The sequence below is a fragment of the Geotrypetes seraphini genome, chromosome 7, assembly GCF_902459505.1.
Source record: "Geotrypetes seraphini chromosome 7, aGeoSer1.1, whole genome shotgun sequence".
Taxonomy (NCBI): domain Eukaryota; kingdom Metazoa; phylum Chordata; class Amphibia; order Gymnophiona; family Dermophiidae; genus Geotrypetes; species Geotrypetes seraphini.
The window spans coordinates 83,622,739-83,640,985 of record NC_047090.1 but is presented as its reverse complement, the minus strand read 5'-3'; the positions used below and the strand labels follow the sequence as shown (position 1 = coordinate 83,640,985).

Below are 18,247 nucleotides of genomic sequence, written 5' to 3'. Positions count from 1 at the left end.
TTTCTTTCTAGATGTTCATCAATGCTGTCTTTTATCAGCGCTTCCGCCATCTTCCCTGGAACTGAAGTCAGACTTACCGGTCTATAGTTCCCCGGGTCACCTCTCGATCCTTTTTTAAAGATGGGCGTAACATTAGCTATCCTCCAGTCCTCCGGGATCACGCCTGTTTTCAGGGATAGGTTACAAACCTGCTGTAGTAGTTCCGCTATTTCCTCCTTTAGTTCTTTCAAAACCCTAGGGTGGATTCTGTCCAGGCCCGGAGATTTGACACTTTTTAATCTATCTATCTGCTTATGTACATCCTCAAGGCTTACCTCCATTGATGTTAATTTTTCTGCTTGATCTCATGTGAAGATTTTTTCAGGTTCCAGCACGTTGGATGTATCCTTTGTAAATACTTACGAAAAGAACATGTTTAGTCTATCCGTCACTTCTTTCTCCTCCTTCACCACTCCTTTCCTATCTCCGTCATCCAGCGGTCCCACTTTCTTCCTTGCCTGCTGCTTCCCTTTAACATATCTGAAGAACGGTTTGAAATTTTGCTCTTCCCTGGCTAGTTCTCTTCATATTCTCTTTTTGCTCTTCTGACTACGAGGTGACATTCCTTTTGATGCTTCCTGTGCTCTTTCCAGTTTGCCCCGGTTTTGTCCTTTTTCCATTTCCGGAATGAATATTTCTTGTCTCCTATCGCTTTCTTTACTTCTTTAGTTATCCATGCCAGGTCTTTAGTTTGATTCTTTTTGCATCCTCTTCTAAATCTGGGGATATACAGATTTTGCGCTTCGCTCACCGTGTCCTTGAATAATGACCAGGCTTGCTCTACAGTCTGTGATTTCCTTGAGCTGTTCCTAAGTTTCTTTCTTACCATTACTCTCATCGCTTTGTAATTTCCTTTCTTGAAGTTCAAAGTCATCGCTGTGGTTCTCTTCCCCTTTGATATTCCTATTGCAACCAATTTTTACTACTTTTACTCAGTTACATCTGATGTATATAAAATTGAAAAGGAGACATAAATGACCATTCCTCAGAAAACCAAATGAAACAACAAAACCAGGAACAGGATTTTGCAACTGCAAACCTCACCATGCAAACATCTCATCTTAATTTTGCTGTTCAGTAAATATAGACTGAGATCATTGGAGTTAACCTGTATTTATTTAAATGGTTAATGATTTCCACTCAAACAGAACAGTGAAAAGCCGGGTCACTTTGAAGCAGAAATAAAGCTGAAGCTGGTTGCAATTCTTGGAGAACAGACATATGTCTTTATCACAACAGACTGTTAGTCATCCCATGGAAAATTCTACATTGCAGTGACTGACCACGGATTGGTAGAGCCTTTACAGGGAAAGTCTCCTTGTCTGGACTTAAGAGTTCCCACACATTTGGTGTTCTTGAACCAGATCCTGAAGATATTAACAGACAACTATTCAAACTTTGTGAAAGCCTTCTCTGTAACTGATTATGACAATTAAGATGAAGATGCAAGTGATGAATTAGCACTAATGACAATGATGATGATAAAAACATTCTTTGCTATAAGGAAATCAAGTGTTTCAGACAGATATTCCACTGATCAATGCCTGCAGACCCAATCAAAAGATATCAATAATAATGCAGCTGTGCCTGACTTTAGGGAACATTTTTTTTTATACACTGAACAATCCACTTTCTGCTAGTGCAGTTGAACACCTTTTTAACTGTGCTGCATTAATAACTAACAAGTGCACTTGCATGAGTGACAGTCATTTGCAAAATTTAGGTCCCCTTTAACAAAGCCAGTAGCAATGCTGCTGTGGTACACTTACTGAAGCCCATAGGAATTGAATGACCTTCAGTGTGTTTACCACAGCAGCATCGCCCTTAGTTTTACTAAAATGTAGAGCAGTAAAGTTGTTAGATAAAAGCATTAACAATAGTTGAAGTAGAGGTGGTAGAGACAAAAATTGTGGGGAAGATTCTCTAATGTTCATGGTAAAATCCAATGGGCGACTGTCACGGATGTTATTGTAACAATTTCAACAAGACGAATCATTCTCAAAAAAATGCGCATGCAAATGAGGTTCATGGAGCTTCATGAAGGGTCACTAACTTTACATGTGATGAGTTGCTGGTGATAGTGATCGGCACATGTGCAGAATACACCACGAAAAGAGGCTTGCATATGCCATGAAAAGCAACATTGTCATCATCAACTTCAGGTCTCAGCACATATCTTCTCATCAGGACAACATGGAAAGCATGAGGATAAGAACCACCACCATTTTGCTGTTCACTATTGTAGCACAAAACATGCACAGCTCACAAACGCCTATAATTCACAGGCTTTTGAATGAATCGCGCCTATAATACATGCGCTCAAGAATGCTTTTCTTTCTCCCCCCCCAAAAAAAAACAAACTACTATAATTCATGTCAATTTTGTGATTTTTTTATGTCAAATTTTATGATGACAGGCAAAAGAAGAACAACTCATCTTAAGATACAGATAGACCAATGACAGTCTTTACCCAGAAATGTTGTCCCAACAACGATCCTAGTTTCGGTGTAATCGAGATGCCTTCCTCAGGGGACACTATTAAGAACATTTTTTACTTTGGTTGGATACCTTTATACGTGGCCCTTCATCTTATGTCTATATTGGTGTTCATTCTGAGCTTCTCTGGTGATATCTAAAATCGATTATTGTAATTCCCTATTTAAAGGAATTGCTTTACAAGAAATAAAACGACTACAAATTATTCAGAATGCATCAATTAAATTAATAACTAAATCCAAAAAGTTTGATCATGTAACACCACTCCTTAAAAAGGCTCATTGGCTTCCTGTTATATATAGAATTACTCATAAATTATGTACAGTTATTTTTAAAACCTTATATAATAAGACCCCAGCATTTTTATTTAGATTACTTATCCCTTATTCTGCAAAGAGAACCTTACGATCTAGCGAACAAAATTTTTTATCTATTCCCTCCCTAAAAATCATTAATACAAGGAGACAATTTATCTTCTCTTGTACAGCACCGCAGACATGGAACGCCCTCCCTATGTTTTTACGGGAGGAGAAAGAGTTTGTAAAATTTAAAAACGAGTTAAAAACTTTCCTTTTTAGAGATGCATTTGCAAGTTAATCTTTTAACTAATTGCTTTGTTTATTTTATTCCCCCTTAATGTCCTATTATCCTTTTGTATTTTCCTTTGATGTCTCCTCTTTTCTTTACAAATTGTATTTCATCCCTCCTTACCTTGTGTTTAACAATGTAAATTTTTAGCACAATGTTTATTTATTAATTGTATGGACTGTTTTGTTACCCAACATATGTAACTTTTTAAGTGTACACTGCTTAGAAACTTGGTTTAAGCGGTTAATCAAGCCATCTAATAAACTTGAAACTTCACACTATATCCTTGCTATTCATGCAGGCAAAGTGTGTGCCAGCATGTTCTTTCACATGTAAATCATTTATCCTTAGTTTTCCCTTAGCACTCATAACTTGACTCGCACCCATTTACTGGTGATCTTATCTGTTATGGCGTAGCAGCATGTTTCAAGACAATTTTTCCTTCATATGTTTACTGTGCATCTCTCTCATTTTATATCTGGTTTAATTTGCATTTATACATGTAATATATCTAATTTGAAGAATGCATGAGTCTTATGTTTTCTGCTTTTAATATGTGTATATATCTTATATTTTTTAATAAGTTATGTTGACATTCTACATGTTTTATGGTTTTAATATGGTTACATCTATGGTTTTAAATGTTCTTAACAGTGGCCCCTAAGGAAGGCGTCTCGATTACGTCGAAACTAGGATCCTTGTTGGGACAACATTTCTAAGTAAAGACTCTGACATTGGTTGAAAAAAATCTCCCTTACCTTTTGTCAAATTTTATCATGAACCACAGACAGAAATACATGACTGAGATGCAATTTTCACAGTACCCGCACCTCTGAAGCAGTCGGTGATTTTTGGTTGCAAAAATCCGGCACTGTGCTTGGGGAATCACATGGCAATGATAGAGAATCACCTGGAATGCTCCTTTGAATATTGACGAGCCCATTTTATTACAATTTTAATATCAATGACCTCGTTGTACTACATTTGCATGGTGGAGACTGCTAGAAAGTTTGGAAAAGACCATCGTTAATGGCACGGTAAATTTTGAGAATCTTCCTCTAGGTCTGAATTCAAGAAAGCATGGGACAGGCCTGTGGGATCTCTTAGGGAGAGGAGGAGACAGTGGATACTGAGGATGGGTAGACTGGATGAGTCTTTGGCCTTTATCTGCCATCATGTTTCTATCATAGTTGCTGTACTTTTACTTTTTACTCAAAAAGTGTTATATTAGGCAATAACTTTTTTACTTCACTTAATTTTTCAATGTGTTCTTCATTATACCTTTTATTTTTATTAATGGGTCCTTTTACTAAGGTGCACTAGAGCAGTGGTTCCCAACCCTGTCCTGGAGGACCACCAGGCCAATCGGGTTTTCAGGCTAGCCCTAATGAATATGCATGGAGCAGATTTGAATGCCTGTCACTTCCATTATATGCAAATCTCTCATATGCATATTCATTAGGGCTAGTCTGAAAACCCGATTGGCCTGGTGGTCCTCCAGGACAGGGTTGGGAACCACTGCACTAGAGCATCTTAGCGCACAGTTCTTCAACCGCCGGACCGCAGACCAGTGCCGGTCCGCAAAAAATCTTGCCGGTCCGCGAAGGATTCAGGACCCCGCCGCAGCAAAAGGTGCCGGAGTCAGCTGATGTGCCATTTCCTGTTGCCGTCGCTATGCCGGCACTCCTGCCTGCCACCACGGACTGCTGCCGTGTATGTCTCCGCACCCCCAGAAAAGCAGCGGCAGGTCTGTGTGCTTTTAACTTCGGTACACAGCTGCCCCTAGGCAGTATTTTAGCGCGGTTTCATGAGGCAGCCTCGGGGCCTTTGGTAGGCCGGCCCACATCGCATCATCGAAGCGGGCTGGCCTACCAACGGCCCCGAGGCTGCCTCATGAAACCGCGCTAAAATACTGCTTAGGGGCAGCTGTGTGCCGAAGTTAAAAGCACACAGAGCTGCTGCTAGCCTACATAGAGGGAACATTTTCTGGAGAGGGTAGGGAGAAGGGGTACTCCTGGACAAGGTAGGGGAAGAGGCTACTGCTGACAGGGGAGAAGGGAAAGGGAAGGGATGAGAATTACTGTTGGATAAGGGGAGGAGGAAAGGGAGAAGGGGTACTCCTGGACAAGGGAGGAGAAGGGGCTACTGCTGACAGGGGAGAAGGGAAAGGGAAAGGGAAGGGATGAGAGTTACTGTTGGATAATAATAATAATAATAATAATAATTTTATTCTTGTATACCGCCATACCCAAAAAGTTCTAGGCGGTTCACATTCATTAATTACAGTCCGCGGTGATACACGGATTTACAATATATTGACAAAATTACAAATTTACACAGAGTACAAAATATTGACAAAATTACAAATTTACAGAGTTGTAACGAAGTTACAGAACTGTCAAAACTACAAAATTACAGAATTGTAACAAAAAATTACAAGCGATGAAGAGGGGGGGGCGAGAGGAAAAAAACTATAGCTGAGATTTAGCAGGGGTAGTGGTAAGACAGAAGGAAGGGTTGGTACGCGCTAGCGAGTGTGAGATCAAGTGTGGAGGGGGGGAGAGAGGGAAGGGGGAGAAGCCGGTGGCAAATGGGATTGAGATCCCTGTTCACGGAAGAGGTGCGTTTTGAGGAGTTTTCTAAAACTAAGGTAAGAGGGGGCCTCGAGTATTATTTGGGCAAGCCAAGGGTTCAGCTTAGCCGCCTGGTAAGCAAAGGTTTTGTTAAGAAATCTATTGAAGTGGCATAATTTTATGGGTGGGAAGGCGAACAGCTGGGTTCTACGTGATTTCTTGTTGGTGAGATTCAGCGTGAAATGGTGATTGAGGTAACTCGGTAATAAGCCAAAAACTGTTTTGTAGCAGAAGCAGGCGAATTTGAATATGACTCTGGATTCGAAAGGGAGCCAGTGCAGTTGGTGGTAGAAAGGTGTGATGTGGTCCCATTTGTTCAGGCCGAATATGAGGCGGACGGCAGTGTTCTGGATCAATTTTAGTCTCCTCATGGTTTTCTTTGTGGAGCACAAGTAAATGACATTGCAATAGTCTAGTACACTGAGCACGGAGGATTGTACCAATAAGCGGAAAGAGGAGTCTTCAAAGTATTTTTTTATGGTGCGCAGTTTCCAGAGCACTGAGAAGCATTTCTTGACAGTGAGATCGGTGTGATTTTCTAGCGATAGATGTTTGTCTAGAGTGACTCCCAGTATTTTTATTGTTTGTTCGAGGGGGAAGACCAGACCTTTCACCTGGATTGTGGAGTCTTTGATTTTGTCATTGGGGGAGGCTAGGAAGAATTTTGTTTTGTCCGGGTTTAGTTTTAATCTGTAAGATAGAATGTTGGGCATGATAAAGAAAGGAATCTCGAGTAGATCGGAGAAAGTTATAATGCCGCTTTATAGGGCAATGGTCAGACCCCACTTGGAATACTGCGTCCAACATTGGTCTCCCTACTTAAAGAAGGATATAAAACTGCTGGAGAGGGTGCAGAGACGAGCAACTAAACTAGTGAAGGGTATGGAGAAACTGGAATATGAGGATCGACTTAAAACACTGGGATTGTTCTCCCTTGAGAAAAGGAGACTGCGTGGGGATATGATCGAGACCTTCAAAATACTGAAAGGAATCGACAAAATAGAGCAGAAAAAACTATTTACATTGTCCAATTTGACACGGACAAGAGGACATGAAATGAAGCTAAGGGGGGGCAAGTTCAGGACTAATATCAGGAAGTTCTGCTTCACACAGAGAGTGGTTGACATCTGGAATACTCTCCCAGGGGAGATTATTGCGGAATCGACAGTCCTAGGCTTCAAAAGCAAACTAGATGCATATCTCCTTGAGAGAGGCATATAAAGATATGGTTGGCTATAAAATAAGCCAGGTGTATACCTAGCAGGGCCTCCGCGTGTGCGGATCGCCGGACTTGATGGACCGAAGGTCTGATCCGGAGATGGCGCTTCTTATGTTCTTATGTTCTTATCCAAAGTTCTAACTGATTGAGTATGCTTGTGATGTAGGCTAGAAGTTCTGAGGAGAAAGTGGAGAGTGGGATGATTATTGTGATGTCATCTGCGTAGATGAAGAATTTGAGTTTGAGGTTGTGAAGGAGGTTACCCAGGGAGGCGAGGTAGATATTGAATAGGGTGGGGGATAGGGGGGAGCCTTGTGGCACCCCGCAGGAGTTGACCCAGCTAGGTGAGGAAGAGTCGTTTTTAAGTACTCTGTAGGATCTGTTTTGTAGGAATCCGCGAAACCAATTGAGGACTTGATCGGAGATGCCTATGTGGGACAGGCATTCGAGAAGAATGTTGTGGTCTACTAGGTCGAATGCACTGCTCAAGTCGAGTTGGAGTATCAAGGCGCTGGAGCCCCGACTGAAAAGGGTGTGCAAGTGGTCAATTAAGGCTGCTATGATGGTTTCGGTGCTGTGTTCTGTTCGAAAGCCTGATTGATTGTCACATAGTATGTTGAATTTATCCAGATAGGCGGAGAGCTCAGCTTTTACTACCCCTTCAGCTATTTTGGTGAAAAGAGGGATGCTAGCGATTGGTCGGTAATTAGAAGGGGTGTTTGGGGGGTCTTTCGTGTTTTTTATGATTGGGGTTAACATAATATGGCCTTGGTCTGGAGGAAAGTTTCCTGAGGAAAGTAGGAGGTTCACCCAGGATAGCATGTTGGCTTTGAAGTGGATGGGCGCAGTTTTCATGATGTTTGGTGGGCAGGTGTCTAGTTTGCAGAAGGAGTTAGAATATTTGTTGTAGAGTTTATTAAAGGTTTCCCAGTCCAATGTTTTGAATTGGTTCCAGTTTAGATCTGTTCTGGATCCTTGTTCTAGTTTATGTATGTCTGTGTCAGGAAGAATGGGAAAAAGCTCAAGAGGATTAGTCGAGGCAGGTAAAGTAGATCTTAGTTTTTTAATCTTGGAGGTGAAAAAATCAGCTAGGGTGTTTGCGGTTAATGTGGAATCTTCGTGGGTGTTGGTGAATGTCTCGATGTTGTATAGGTCATTAACCAGCTTAAAGAGAGAGCTACTGTTATTTGTAGTGTCACCAATTTTGTGTGAATAGAATTTTTTCCTTTTATCGTTGGTAAGGTTTTTATAGGTTTTTAGTTTGAGTCTCCAGGCGTTTCTGAGTTCCTGGGATCCCGATTTTAGCCATACTCTTTCTGATTTTCTAAGGTCCCTCTTCAACTGAAGAAGCTCTGCATCGAACCATCTCTCCCGCTTTGTAGTTCTGATTTGTCGGGTTTTTATTGGGGCTATTTCGTTTAAGATATTTGTGCTGTCGTTGATCCAGTCTGTCATAATTTGTTCTGTTTCTTCGCTTAGTTTTGTGTTCTTTTCGTAGAGGGCCCAGAATTCCTCTGGGTCAATCTTACCCCTGGAGGTGATAGTTTTGATATTTCTTGCTTTGTCGTTTTTAGAGGGTTTTTGTTGGCAGTCAATGTAAAAGTCGCAGATTCTGTGATCAGACCATAGGGAATCTGACCAATTGGATTTGATCCAATTGAATTTTGGGCTGGACAGTGCTTTGGAGGAGAAGGTCACCAGGTCTAGCTGATGACCTCGTTGATGAGTTTTGGTTGGTGGGGATTTGAAGAAGCCTAGTTGGGTGATGAGAGACCAGAAATCTGATACTTCTGGATGATCATGTTGCTCGAGGTGGATGTTGATGTCCCCGCACAGTAGGTTGTATTGGCTAGTTAAGGAGTTAGTAAGTAAGGCTTCCGCAAAGTCCTCTTTGGCTAGATTCCATTTTTTTGGTGGGATATAAAATAGAGTAATTGTTAGAGAGGCGGCCAGGGATTTTGACTTAAGAGAACAGGCTAGTATTTCAGCGTTAGGCGAGGACTTGGTGTTAAGTAGAGAGCAGTTGAGGTGGTCTCTGAAGATTATAGCTAGACCACCACCTCTTCCCCAGGTTCTGGCCAGGGAGAGAATCTTAAATCTTGGGGGTAGACAGTCTTTGATTATGATGTCCTGGTCGGAGTGAAGCCAGGTTTCAGTGATTAGTACAAAGTCTGGGTTAGTTTCACTCAGCCAATCTTTGATCAGAATGGCTTTGTTCCTCAGTGATCTAATATTTAGGTAGAAACCTAGTAGGTTCTGTTGGTCGGGGTGGGCGACAGGATAGTCTTGGGAGTAGGCTAATTTTTTTAGAGACCTAGGTTTTTTTGGGTAGCGCTTATACGAATAGCGGGCGGGTGGTGGGTTTGTAGGTGGACTGGTATTTGGTTGGTTCTGAGGCGTGTGGGAAGAGACCGTAAAAACTTTTGGTTTTATTGGGCGGTATAAGGAGATGTGTACCGGTATGGGGGTTGAGGCATAAGGGTCTGCAGTGCATATCCTGAGGGTGAGGTGAAAAAGTAGGATCAGAATTGCACATTGATGGGGGTTAGGCCATGCCATGATTCTGCACACGGTGGGGGGGGGGGGGAAGAAGGCAAGGGGGGTTCGAAACACAGGGAGGTAAAATTAAGTGGTAAGAGATTAGGAATTCAGAATATATCCAATAATTTTTTTTTTTTTTTTTTTTTTAACAGACTAGACAGATTAAAGCAATATATCAATACAGTAGGAGAGCAATGCTCATTAATGTTCCATACAGTATAAGAAGTGGTTGTTGAACTATGATTAGTAAATTGTGGTCATGCTAATATTTCCGAGGAAAATGTAATCAGAAACTATAGAGCTGCCCTGAAGTTGTGTGCAGGCCAAAAGAGCTGCAGGGGGATTCGGGTGGCGGAGCAAGGGCTCCCACGCTGCCCGAAGATCTCCCTCTGTGGCTGGAGTGAAGCGCAGGCAAGAGCTGGGTTGCAGGGGGTTTCGGGGGCGGAGCTGGACTCCCACGCGACCCGAAACCTCTTTCCCTGCAACGGGACGGTCCGGCTGAGGCGGGGCAGCTCCCGGTATCTATGGAGCTGCCCTGAAGTTGTGTGCAGGCCAAAAGAGCTGCAGGGGGATTCGGGTGGCGGAGCAAGGGCTCCCACGCTGCCCGAAGATCTCCCTCTGTGGCTGGAGTGAAGCGCAGGCAAGAGCTGGGTTGCAGGGGGTTTCGGGGGCGGAGCTGGACTCCCACTCGACCCGAAACCTCTTTCCCTGCAACGGGACGGTCCGGCTGAGGCGGGGCAGCTCCCGGTATCTATGGAGCTGCCCTGAAGTTGTGTGCAGGCCAAAAGAGCTGCAGGGGGATTCGGGTGGCGGAGCAAGGGCTCCCACGCTGCCCGAAGATCTCCCTCTGTGGCTGGAGTGAAGCGCAGGCAAGAGCTGGGTTGCAGGGGGTTTCGGGGGCGGAGCTGGACTCCCACTCGACCCGAAACCTCTTTCCCTGCAACGGGACGGTCCGGCTGAGGCGGGGCAGCTCCCGGTATCTATGGAGCTGCCCTGAAGTTGTGTGCAGGCCAAAAGAGCTGCAGGGGGATTCGGGTGGCGGAGCAAGGGCTCCCACGCTGCCCGAAGATCTCCCTCTGTGGCTGGAGTGAAGCGCAGGCAAGAGCTGGGTTGCAGGGGGTTTCGGGGGCGGAGCTGGACTCCCACGCGACCCGAAACCTCTTTCCCTGCAACGGGACGGTCCGGCTGAGGCGGGGCAGCTCCCGGTATCTATGGAGCTGCCCTGAAGTTGTGTGCAGGCCAAAAGAGCTGCAGGGGGATTCGGGTGGCGGAGCAAGGGCTCCCACGCTGCCCGAAGATCTCCCTCTGTGGCTGGAGTGAAGCGCAGGCAAGAGCTAGGAGGAGGAAAGGGAGAAGGGGTACTCCTGGACAAGGGAGGGGAAGGGGCTACTTCTGACAGGTGAGAAGGGAAAGGGAAGGGACGAGAATTACTGTTGGATAAGGGGAGGAAGAAAGGGAGAAGGTACTGCTGGTCAGGGGAGGAGGAACATTGGAAGGAAACAGCTGGCAGGGAGATTAGAGGAGGGGAAGGAGTCAGGATGGAATGGAGAGATCAGATGAGGGAAAGGGGAGAGACAGAGGAATGACAAGGTAGAGAGAGATTGATGCTGGGAAGGGGGGTCAGATGAAAAATAAGGAAAGAGGGACAAAGATGCTAGATCTGGTGTAGGAGAGAGGGGCATAGAAAGAACGCAGATACCATATGGGAGGGTGAGGGGTGAGGGCAGACAGTGGATGGAAGAGGCAGATGCTGGATTGAAGAAACAGAGGGCAGACGCTGGATGGAAGAGAGTGAAAAGACGATGAAAGCAGAAACCAGAGAAGACAAAAGGTAGAAAAAAATAATTTTATTAATCTTGTGATTAGAATATATCAGATTTAAAATATGTATCCTGCTAGAGCTGATGTTAGACATAACTGGGGAGTGCAAAGCCCAGGCAGTGCTTCTTTAGCTTCCAGCTGTCTTAGGGCTCTCTCTGACCAGGAGGCTGTTGCCCTAGTTGCACTCCCCCTAACACCATTCCTGCCATGTGTTACTGTGGTATTCTGTTAGCATGATATTTGTGTAGCATTCTGTAATAATTTGGCTTATTCAGTTTTCTTGATAGTAGAGGGGATATATGTGAAGGGGAGGGGAGACGGGGGTTTTGTTGATCCTTGCCCTGTATTATTTATATTTATAAAATGACAATTGTACAGAATATTGTTTCTTTTTATACTTTAATAAAATATGTTCAATATAAAATCATAACTATTTGAGGCTTGTGCGGATGGGATCAGATAGTTAAAGGGACCGAGCTCGCGGGGACAGGGCGGCAATGGGGTTTTAAAAAATTTCAGTCTTATTAGTTTGCCGGTCCACAAAATAATTATTTTATTTCCGCCGGTCCATAGGTGTAAAAAGGTTGAAGAACACTGTCTTAGCGCACGCTAAATGCTAATGTGTCCATTATATCTTATGGACGTGTTAGCACACGTTAACATTTAGCACGCACTATCGCGCCTTAGTAAAAGGACCCCCAAGTATTAACATTTCCTTAAGCACTCTGAACAACACAGCCCCTCCCTATCCCATTAAAGAACAAAATAAAGTCCTTTTTAAATCCATGAAATACTAAAGTAATTAGGGAACAAAAACATTCTAGGCAGAATATTAAGTAAAACAACTATTTCAGGGAATTGAGAACCAAGCTTTGACCCATGGGAACAGTAATTGCAAATAAGGCTCCCAAATAAGCAAAACATGTAATAGACAAAAGCCAACACAGCAGTTCATTTTAAAAGCAATGCATGTGTGCTTCTGACAGGTCTGTAGAGTGCAGTTATGTAAGGGGGAGATAGGAATGAATTAGTTTTGACAGCTGATATTAAAATCTAAAGTTGAGGTGACTACACTCTATGCAACTGTGCCTAATTATAACCAGTATGGTCGTGATGCTATATTGCAAGAAAATAAATGAGCAAGTTTTAATAATTAATCCTGAAATTTTGACTCACTTTTTAACCTACCTGCCATTTAGTGCATTTTAACACAGGCAAATTGTCAGTAAATTGGAAGAGCAAGATAGTGGTTAGAGCAGTAGGCTGAGAACCAAGGAAGCCAGGTTTCAAATCTCACTGCCTCTCCTTGTGACCTCAGGCAAGTCATTTAACCTTCCAGTGCCTCAGATAATTAGATTGTAAACCCTCCAGAGATTGAAAAAAAACAAACAAACCCTACTCCACCTGAATTAATGGACCTTTAGATACTACTGAAAAGGCATGAGAATAAAAAATATTAAAGATAGAAACATAGAAGATGACGGCAGAAAAGGGCTACAGCCCATCAAGTCTGCCCACTCTGCTTACCCACCCCCTGTCTATGCCCTAATGACCCAATTTCCTTATCTTGACCCTCGTAGGGATCCCACAAGATAAGCCCTTCTGCCTTGCCCGCATTCCTCCTTTCCCTTCCCCCCCATGGCCCAATATCTCTCCTTCCCCTCCACTTATGGTCCCGACTACAGCTCTACCCCCCACCCCACGCTGCTGCATGGCACCCTTTTCCTTTCTAAAGCAATCTCCGGCTCTGCAGCCACTGGCAGCCCTATTACAAAGTTGCCTGTGGCCTGCACTGGATGTTTCCTCTGACCTGGCCATCCCCTTCTGAAACAGGAAGTTATGTCAGAAGGGGGAGGGCCAAGTCAGAGGGAAGGCCTGGTGCAGGCTGCAGGCAGCCTTGTACTAGGGCTGCCACTGGCTGCAGGGCCAAAATTTGCTTTGGAAAGGTAAGCCAAGTGCCGGTGTGGTGAGGGGTTTTAGGATCGGAGGGGGTGTCAGGATAGACGGTTGGGTCTAGGTGTAGGTCTAGAAGGGAGAAATATAGACTGTGGGGAGGAAAGAGAAGGAGAGAAGAGAGTTGGACCTGGGATGAGGGAGGGAAAGAGGAAGTGTTGGATGGGGAGAAGGATGAGGGGGAGAGAGAGTTGGACCTGGAGGGAGAGGAGCAAGAGAGAGTTGGTATGGGATAGGGGAGGGAGGGAGGGAAAAAGGAAGATATTGGGGCTCTTCCTCCTGACTCAGGCTCCCTCCAAATTTATAGTATATGTTCAGTGGCTGGTTGAGTAGCTGAAGCCCCATCAGTCAAAGAAATCTGCTACCTGTCGTCCCCTTCCTCCTCATACTGCCTTAGGAGCGGAGAAGTCAGCAGCATGCCTCCAGCCACTGATAGTTGCACTCCCCAAGCATGCTCAGTTCATCCATGAACTGATCATGCTCAGGGAGTGCCACCGACTTCCTTGGTCTTGAGGCAACACAAAGAGAAAGAAGGCAGCTTTGGGAGTGGATTTCTTTGACTGGTGGGGCTTCAGCATCCCTACTAGCAAAAGTATAATATACTAATGTGGGGAGGAGGGAGAGGAAATGTATGCTGCCCCAATAGACTGCTGCTGGCTATGTCCTACCTTTGATCGTGCGATTAATTATTTATTTATTTGCATTTCAACTTAAATACAAGAATCCTCTTGTTACAGCAATACAGAGCATTATTATTAAAGAATACATATGATTTATTGACATATAATCATATTAGTGGCGCACAACCATTATTAAAAGAAAAAAAAATAATTAAATTATCCAAAACTCTTCCTTAAACCCCCATCTGTTCTGGGGAGAAACAAGAAAGTAAGATAAGGAGATCTCTTTTAATAACTAAATTAAATTCGAGGAAAAGGCTTTTTTTATTTTACAGCTCTTTCAAACTTGAAATAATTATTTTGCATCCAAAAAAGTTCAAAGCTGCCCTGGTACAAAAAAAGACATATTTTGTCCTAGCATATTTTATCTGGCATTTACATGGATAACTTAACAAGAAACTTGCTCCCATTTTTACTGCCTCTTCCCGCATAGTTAGAAATAATTTTCTGCGGTCCTGGGTTATTTTTGTAACATCCGGGAATTTCCTGATTTTTTGTCCCATAAACAAACTTTGGGGAAATTGAAAAAAGGCCTTCATAATTAAATTCAGGTCCTGCTCAAAGACCAATGAAATCACCTATGTTCTTCGGTGTTTGATTTCCTCATGGGAATTTTCTAATAGTTCGGTTAAGTTATTCAAATCAATTCGCTGTTCTGTTTCTTGGTGATTATCAGGTGAGTTATCTCTTTTCTTAGGCAGATAATATATTCTATTTATTGGTGGAATCATTTTGGAGGTGAATTTTAGATTTTCCATTAAACATTTTTTAAACAAATCTAAAGGATTAGTCAGCAATGATTTGGGAAAATTTAGTACCAGTAGATTAAGCCTCCTAATATGATTTTCCAATTGCTCAATTTTTCTTTGAAAGAAGACTCTATCTTTAACCACAGTAGTAGATATATTTTGTAAGGATGATATTTCCTTACTGATTTGCTCAAATTTAGAGTCCGTTTCAATCTTTGTATTTTGTACTGAAAGAGAAAGTTCATCCAATTTACTCACAACTTTGGATATCTGGTTGGCTGATTGAGTTGCTGCAGCTTCTTGTTTTTGGCGCAATCTCCAAATGTTAGGTAAAGTTGCCTGCGAGGAGTCGATTCTCGCCGCTCCTCCACGCGATGTTGTCTTGGCTCCTAGGATTACGTGAGGCCCCCCTCCGGTTAGCACCATCAACGTTGCCCTGAGCCGCATTAGGCGATAATCGAGCTTCTGGGGGGGACAGAGATGTTTCCAGCCCTAAGGCTCCGATGTCTCCCTCCACCGGAGCAACCGCAGGGATTATTCCCCCTCTCTCTACGGCCGTGAGCTTGTCAGGAACTGGTCCATCAAGAACTGCCTGGTTGTAGGAAGGTCCAGCCGGACAGCCTCCTTGCGTTTAGCGTGGGGCATATTGCAATCTCCCACTTAGAATGGTCTACGCATGTGTCGGGATCACTCTAGAGTGATCCGGGCGCTCGGTTGGGGGCGTGATTCCGATCACCCTCATTTGCATGAGGGCGATTTGTGAATCAGCTCCCCGGACATGCTGTCCTCTGTTGCTGCCTTGAATTCCTATCATCTCAATAGACTCAATAGACTCCTATCATCTCAATAGAGGATCAAGAGTCTATTGAGATGATAGGAGTCTATTGAGTCTATTGAGATGATAGGAATTCAAGGCAGCAACAGAGGACAGCATGTCCGGGGAGCTGATTCACAAATCGCCCTCATGCAAATGAGGGTGATCGGAATCATGCCCCCAACCGAGCGCCCGGATCACTCTAGAGTGATCCCGACACATGCGTAGACCATCTAAGTCAGGGGTGTCAAAGTCCTTCCTCGAGGGCCGGAATCCAGTCGGGTTTTCTGGATTTCCCCAATTAATATGCATTGAAAGCAGTGCATGCAAATAGATCTCATGCAGATTCATTGGGGAAATCCTGAAAACCCGACTGGATTCTGGCCCTCGAGGACCGACTTTGACACCTGTGATCTAAGTGGTCGGAAGTTGATAGGTAGGCTTAGTGAATCTAGCCCATAGTGGATGCGAGCAGAGGTGAAACAGTGGTGGAAAGTGTGAAAGGATCAAAGGCATGAAAATTTCAAAACCTGTTGGTGATAACAGGGTGTGGCTTGGGGGGGGAGGGTGAGTAATTGTGAAGGTTATAAGATGATGATCAGAGATAGGAAGCTGTGAGGTGGCGAAGTTAGAGAGAGAGCAGTTGGAGAAGAAGACAAGATCAAGGCAGTGGCCATTTCAGTGAGCAGGGGTAGTGGAGCATACATGGAGATCAAATGAGGAGGTTAAGGCAAGAAACTTAGATGCATAAATGTTGGAGGGATCATCAGTGTGAATGTTAAAATCCCCAAGAAAGAGGGAGGGAGAAGACGAATAAAGGAAGACGGATAGCCAGAAGTCAAACGGTGAGAAAGTGAGGTAGAGGAGTGAATAGGCCAATGGAGTGGACTTCAAATGAGGAAGGAAGGGAAGAGGTTGAAATCTCTGCAAGAAAGAGAGAGAAGAAGCCCAATACCTCCATCTCAACCAGTAGGCCGTGGTGTATGAGAGAAGTGGTAGCCCCCATGGGAGATGGCAGCAGCTGCAGTGGAGTCCTCAGGGACACTCCCCCTTCCCAAAAAATAATAAGGCGGAACTGACTGATGTGATATCTGGTTAACCAATTTAACCTTCTACTCAAATAGAACCCCGATAGCTTTCAAGGATTTTTCCTTAAGCAGAGAAGCAATAAATCTTGCACATTTTCACATGGGAACTTTCCACCCTGTCGCTGGAGACGCAGCACACTCTGAAAGTGAAACTGTTTACAAACTAAATATAACAGTAACTGAATTGCTCAAAGACTGCCTGTTCTGCCTTTTCATAGGCATCCACTGTTTGCCTCCCTATATGCTTTCAGTGTTCCACATTGGGATAATTAACTAAAAACAGCAGACACATGTTTAGCAACCTTTAACATACTTTCATCCTATTGCAAAATCTCTGACTGCTTCAGCAGCCTGGTAAACAAGAACTTACATGGGTGATCTCATGTAACCAGAGCCACCTTGAACTCTAGGCAGCTGGTCCTGTGGGCACTTCATTTTGCTAAGTCTGTGATCTTGGTGTCTCTTTCTTGCCTGCTATGTAACTGTGGTGAGGAAAGAAACTGTAACTGTATGAGAAATCTGAAAACAGTATGAATATGTACATACAACAGTCAACAGGTTATGTATTGCTAGTCATTACATTTAATGGAAGGAAGTTTAGACTAGCTCAGTGCAGTAGTATAGTAAGGGGGGGGGGATGGACCGCCCTGGGCGCCGTCTTGGTGAAGGTGCTGCTACCTCTCCGCCCCTATGCCATGCTCATGCCCTCCCTTCCCCACCTCCCTACCTCTTTGAATCTTCACCAAAGCAAGCAACTACCGGTACTCTAGCCTGCTGGTTGCGCTGGCCTGGCTCCCTCTAAAATCATTTCTGGGTTGCGGGGCCAGGAAATGACATCAGAAGGAAAGTCAACACCGGTGGAGAAGTTGCTTGTGATGGCGAAGATTTAAAGAAGTACGGGGGTTGGAAGGGAGCACGCGAGTGTGGTGTGGGTGGCGCAAAAGGAGTATAGGTGGCGTGAAAGAATGGGGGGGGGGTGCCACTGCCCCAGGCACATCCTATCCTCACTACGCCACTAGCTTAGTGGTTCCCAAACCTAGACTTGGAGGCATCCCAGCCAATCAGGTTTTCAGGACACCCACAATGAATATTCATGAGAGAAATGTGCATCCCAAGGAGGTAGCACATGCAAATCTCTCCCATGAATATTCATTATGGATATCCTGAAAACCTGACTGGCTGGGGATGCCTGCTAAAGGAGTGGTACTGGAGGACTGGAGAAGGGTAGATGTGGTCCCTCTCCACAAAAGTGGAAGGAAAAAGAAGGGAACTAAAGGCCGGTAAGTCTGACTTCTGTGGTAAGAAAATGAATAGAAATGTCTGTAAAACAGAGAATTACAGGACCCAAGGCAACATGGATTCACTAGAGGCAGGTCTTGTTAGACAAACCTTTGACTGGGTGTATTTTCTGAAAAAGTAAAAAAAAAAAAATCAATCCATTTGCACCCATTCTAAACCACTCAGGATTTTGTTAACCTCAATCATACCTCCCTTTTAGCTTTAACTCAGACATGAGGAGTTCCATCCCCTTTATAATTTTGGTCACGCTTCTTTGAACCTTTCCTAATTCCGCTATATCTTTTTTGAAATATAGCAATCAGAACTGAATGTCAAGGTAAAGTCGTC

The 18,247-nt window shown here is 44.0% G+C and overlaps 1 long non-coding RNA gene across 2 annotated transcripts in view; it reads right to left on the bottom strand.

Moving 5' to 3' along the window:
• Positions 1 to 18,247, bottom strand: part of LOC117363805 — a 136,986-nt gene that overhangs the window by 114,158 nt on the left and 4,581 nt on the right. For both annotated transcript variants that reach the window (XR_004540128.1, XR_004540129.1), the window contains exon 3: positions 16,992 to 17,103. This is a non-coding gene — a long non-coding RNA (uncharacterized LOC117363805). The remainder of the gene's footprint in view (positions 1 to 16,991; positions 17,104 to 18,247) is intronic.